Here is a 5,694-nt window from a genome sequence, read left to right as displayed (position 1 = left end):
TAGGTTTCCACAAGACTTGATGCTTGGCATTCAGGCCAAAGAGTTCAATCTTGGTTTCATCGGACCAGAGAATCTTGTTTCTCAAGGTCTGCGAGTCTTTATGTGCCTTTTGCAAACTCCAAGCAGGCTTTCATGTGCCTTTTACTGAGGAGTGGCTTCTGTCTGGCCACTCTACCACAAAGGCCTGATTGGTGGAGTGCTGCAGAGACGGTTGTCCTTCTGGAAGGTTCTCCCATCTCCACAGAGGAACTCTGTCAGAGTGACCATCGGGTTCTTGGTCACCACCCTGACCAAGAGCCTTCTCCCCCAATTGCTCAGTTTGGCCGGGCGGCCAGCTCTAGGAAGAGTCTTGCCGGTTCCAACTGCATATTATCAGAGCTCTATTAGTATCAAAATAAGTTTTGATGCTATAATGAGAGATTTTGAAAACACAAAATAACTTATTTAACAACTGTCTTCTTCTGTTTATATTTTAGGATTCGGGGCATTCCTGATTCTTTCGGTCTCTATGATCATTAAATTTGTACTGTAGATGTGGTCTGAGGGGCCTCTCCCATTGTTGGTCCTAGATTGTTGGTCCCCAAAGAACCCAGATTGCATCCTTTATCCTGCCATTGAAGAACTGTTGTGCATTTGTAGTGGTTGGGACACACTACACAAACTAACATCAAAGTTGAGCCAATAGTATTATAGACATCTATCTACTCAGGACCTTGATTGCTTTTTAAAGGAAGAATATGGCTTCCGCCACCAATCTCCAGACTCTAATTGCATGTTTTAGTCTCATTGCTGTCTTCTATGCACTTTTTTACCTTCTGTCTCAATACTCTGCTAACTAAGTGTACATGTAGGATGGGTGAAGTTTACATCATGTAGTTTCACCTAAGAGAGGAAGAAAGAAAGCCATAGTGTTTTTGACTGAACACAAAATTAAACAGGAAATGTGTTGTTGCTGACCACTTCCTCAACATGTTGTGCCATGTCGACAGTGTTATTTATTACATATATTTATGAAGCTATTTATTACCTATTAATTCTAAAACGCACAAATGACCAAAGTATGAATGTACAATTAGCTAGAAAAACAAGATGTAAAATGGTCCATTACAAGCCAATCATCTCTCCTATGGACAATGTTTTGGCACAAAATGGCAGTACTTCAATATGCCTTGGGACCAATGTCAAATTGTATGTGTTTTTATGTCCCATCAAATTAAGGAATTTATTTTGCAAGATTTTAAGAATATATATTTTAAGTAGTGTCCGTTTTTAAAATAATATGCACTTTGCATTGGACCATTTTGTATTGGTACAAATATAGCTACACCTACTGACCCTTAGATCAGACAATAAGCTTAGAGACAGTGACTCAATGAAGTGGATAGATTTCACCAGGTAGATTTCAGAGAGATATACTGTAAAATATTGTTTAACACTTGGTATTAATAATACTTATTACCTGCCCCCAGTCCATACAACCAAACACTTTTTATGAACTAACAACCATCATTTTACACACAGTAAGAGGAGCCCTTTTGAACACGAGCAGCGTGAAACAAATTACTCAATAGTTAATTTTCTTGTCCGTTGATGTCATGTATGTGTACTTTCGTAGCATAGTTGTAATGTTTTGCATGCTTTTGATGAGACTATCACCCATGTTCATGTTCTGCTCATTTTCTAATCTGTCCTGTGATGTGGTGGTGATGCATTAAAAAAAATGTTTCCAAACATTGTGATGCTTTTCTATCAGGGTTCTGATTAGCCTACTAGCCGCCACCGATCTCTTTTCCCTTTTCTGTTGGTTTAGTCTTATTAGTTGCACCTCTGTCCTATTATGTTTTCCTAATGGGCGTCCTTATTTAAGGCAAGCAAACCCGCCCTTGTCTTCGGCGGGATTATTCTGGTGTTACGTGTTGTGTTGTTGGGTGTGTTCATGCTCCGGACTGGCTACCCTGTGTTTTGGGTTGGTCCGTATTTTCGAGCCCTGTGTTTGGGCATTGTATTTTGGTGCCAAATTAAAGTGCACTTCTCCCTTGGAACTCTCTGCTCTCTGCGCCTGATTCCTACCTCACACACCTAGTCCCGCGTGACAGAATGGTAGAAAAAAGTAATTTAGATTAACCCGAATAACATCAGATGACTGAAAGAGATCCATTCTCAGAAAGACACTCAAACTGTGGCGACAAAAAAAGTGAGGACTCATCTTAAGAAAAGTAAGACAGAATTTATCTAAAACAGTGATATTTCAGAACACACAGTACATGTACTTGCGATACTTTACAAAATTATTTACATAACTTTTTATTTTCAATGTAAGCGCAGCATTGTTGATCATATCAAAAACAAAACCTGACTGGTAGCCAGAGACACCTGCAAGTTTCATTTTCTGCCAATTTCTTTTAGCCAGTTTCTCAAGCCCCTTTACTTATGGTTTGCTCGGAGGAAGACAATTTAATTTTTTGTTTTAGCATAAAAAATTCATAAGGATTGTTTTCGCCTAGAAAAAAAAGTGATCAATTATGCCTAAACATTAGAGTTCATTGGGAGCCTTCATCTCCCTGTGCAGAGTCCAGCATGTCCCACCAAACCCTTCCAACACTGGTGAGCCACATTGAACAATGCTCGGATTAATTCCATTTCAATATCAGTCATTACAGGAATTGAATTAGCTATGAAATTCAAAAAGATCAACGCTGTACACATTGGTCATTTCCCAGTTCAAAACTCAATGTCAACTTCAATTCCTGGTATGGCTGAGATGTGAATGGAATTAACCCCAAAGTTGCCATGGAGCGACCGTCCAACATGACCCCTCATCGTTGACCATTCCTTCACCTTTTCCTGAAGCTCCTTGTTGGGGTTAGATCTTGGGGCTTAGATCGCGGGGTCCCTTCACTAGGCCCTGCTCCTTGCGCGTCACAGGCGCGTGAATGCTGCAGTCCCGTGCCTCACAGAAGCCGGGCACCCCTGCGTTGCCCGCCATGCCAGGCTGACCTAAAGCGCCTGTGAAACCACGGGGCCCTCTGGGACCTGCCATACCGTTATTTGGCTCTGCTGGGTTGCCTGGCATCCCTGTAGGGGGAAAAATGTAATAGTTGGAGGTGGCGTCTTAACAGTTCTCTTGAAAAAGAAGACTTCCTGCTAAAATAAATGTTGAATAAGAACCACACAATCCCTTTTTAAGTGAATCTGGAAGTGAGTTACAGATACTGTACTTTCCAACAATTCTAAGACAAGCAATTTTGAGGTAGACCTGAGAGTTTCACACCAGTGGAAACAGTGTCCTACCTCTGAGGCCTTGATGCCCATCGTGTCCTGGCAGACCTTTACCAGGCTCACCCCCCTTTCCTTTCGGACCTTTTGTTCCTGTGGAGTAGAACAGAGAGCTTGTGAGTGAACTCTGAAGCTATGACTACAAAGGTGCTCCGCTAATTTTCACTTGAAATGAGCCTTTGTCATCAGAGTTTTGTTTACCAGTTATCAAGTCTGGTTTAACTAAGACAATTGGAGTACATACCTCTTTCCCCCTCTGCCCCCTTCTGACCATCCACTCCTGTGTCCCCTTGGATGCCCCTGGCTCCTTTGACTCCAGCTTTGCCCGCTTTACCCTGAGAGAGAGAGAGGTCAACGGAACTTATCATCGTTTGGAATAAAGGCTTTCCTTAGTAGATAGGGGTTGTTTTGGGGGCTGTGTGACTCACGGGTTTGCCTGATTCTCCAGTTGGTCCCCTGGTTCCGGGCGGCCCAATGAGTGTGCGGTTGTTGATGGGGCAGCCTTGGGAACACTTGGCCCGGATGGAAGCTGCATACTGGGAGATCTGGGCTGTCACCACTCCTTTACACAGCTGCAATACCTGCTCATCTGTCAGCCCAGGGCCCTGAGGTCAAAAAGCAGGCAATCAATCAACCAAGCAAGTAAACAATTGATCAATCAATCAGTCAGTAAAAGCTATTGCTAGATATGGGTCAATGTAAAATAAGGGGGAGACCCTTCCTCCAGGCAGGCTGGAGTTGGCTCCTGATACGCACAGGGGCACCTGGCACTCCTTTAGGTCCAGAGCCACCTTTGACGCCCAGGTCACCGCCTGGACCTGGCTCTCCTCTGGAGCCTGGGATGCCGGGGGGTCCATTTCGTCCAACAATGCCATCAGGGCCGATGGTACCTCTCTCCCCTTGCTGCCATTCAGAGATGAGGGGAAGGAGGGAGACAGAGAGAGGGGGGACACTGTTCAGTCACTGAGTGCAGAAAGCCATGATTTAAACTCAATTATCTCAATACCTCTACCTAATTAAATAATTCCAATTCTCAATACTTCTACCTAATCAAATCAATTAATTCTCAATAATTCTACCTAATCAAATAATTTACTTCTCAATACTTCTACCTAAACATTACAGTTAAAAACAGTTATATTAGGATTTTATAATGTAATGGGAACTCAACACTGTACAGTATGTGCTGTTGTGTCTGCTGTCATCTAGGAACAACCTATGGTGTCAGTATTGTGGTTTTTATGTGACAGAATGAGGTGGAAAAAACTCATACATTCACAGAATGAAGTATACAAACCTGTCCTTTGTCACCATGTGCTCCAAAACCTCCCTGTTTGGAAAGAGGAACAGAAACATTTTTAGTAAGAAGAAAATCGGTCACACTACATCAATGGAAACAGGAAGTAGATACGCGAGTGACATCGCCTCGGCATTGTCACAGGATTACCTTGTCTCCTTTCCCTCCCTTCACTCCAGTTCTTCCAACCCCACCCTGAGGAAGGAACAATCAGCACATGAGATGAGTCAGTATGATGCCATGGCAATGATTGGACTGCTTATTAAAGCTTATCAGTCACAAAGGAAAGACCCAAACATAAACAGTAGATGACCAATACACATCCACTTTCACTTACCGGTGTGTGTGTGTGTGTGTGTGTTTGATTAACTGACTGGTAATTTAGCAGTCTGATGGGGAACGTAAATAAAAGGTTACCGTATCACCATCGGGACCTGTCTCCCCTTTGGCTCCCTAGAAACAAAGCATTAAATCAACAATTACATAATCATCAAAGTGATGATAATTGTAGTGGTTACGACAATGTTTGAGTTATGACATATACACACAGGCTGGGCCTGCAGGCCTTTAGGTCCTGGTTTCCCTGGAACTCCTGCATCTCCCCTCTCTCCTTGAGGCCCCTATAATATGAAATACATATAGGTAAACTGCTGCAAATACTGTACACACACACACTTTAGAATGAGAACCTTTGTTCAAAAAGAGGAATTTTGTCGAATTTCCAATGACAGATCATTCTTAATTGTCTAAACTTATAACAAAATATACGGTACTATTGTCATAACATCTCTGACAGTTAAGCTGGGGTTTTAAACTAACATCAGCATGACCATCTTTGTTTTTACCTGACACTGAAACCTTTTCAGGGACTTTACCCACAGATCTCTTGCTTTTAGGGACTTTACTAACATATCTGTTACCTTCCTGTTTTGACTGTCAACAATATCACATAGCTGTCTGTCCACCAACACAAAACCCTCAAGCAACTTGGAATTTAATCTAATTAACAACAACATGGAGGGGAATTTACTGAGGAATGTGGAAGTGACAGTTTATGTACTGTGATCTGTAGTCTACTGTGCAAATGTCATTGAGATTAGAGCACCTCATGTAGTGGTTAT

At 42.3% G+C, this 5,694-nt stretch overlaps 1 long non-coding RNA gene across 1 annotated transcript; it reads right to left on the bottom strand.

The window, feature by feature from the left end:
* Nucleotides 1–3,550: 3,550 nt before the first annotated feature.
* On the bottom strand, nt 3,551–4,610 carry LOC135521271 (uncharacterized). The gene is made up of 4 exons (XR_010452518.1): nt 4,574–4,610; nt 4,033–4,179; nt 3,705–3,881; nt 3,551–3,611 (listed from the first exon to the last, which is right to left on the bottom strand). It is a non-coding gene; the product is annotated as an uncharacterized LOC135521271 (long non-coding RNA).
* Between the last annotated feature and the right edge of the window lie 1,084 nt (nt 4,611–5,694).

Source organism: Oncorhynchus masou, chromosome 29, assembly GCF_036934945.1.
Source record: "Oncorhynchus masou masou isolate Uvic2021 chromosome 29, UVic_Omas_1.1, whole genome shotgun sequence".
In the NCBI taxonomy this organism is placed as follows: Eukaryota; Metazoa; Chordata; class Actinopteri; order Salmoniformes; family Salmonidae; genus Oncorhynchus; species Oncorhynchus masou.
Note: the sequence above shows the minus strand (reverse complement) of the source record. Positions and strands in the feature narration are given on the sequence as shown.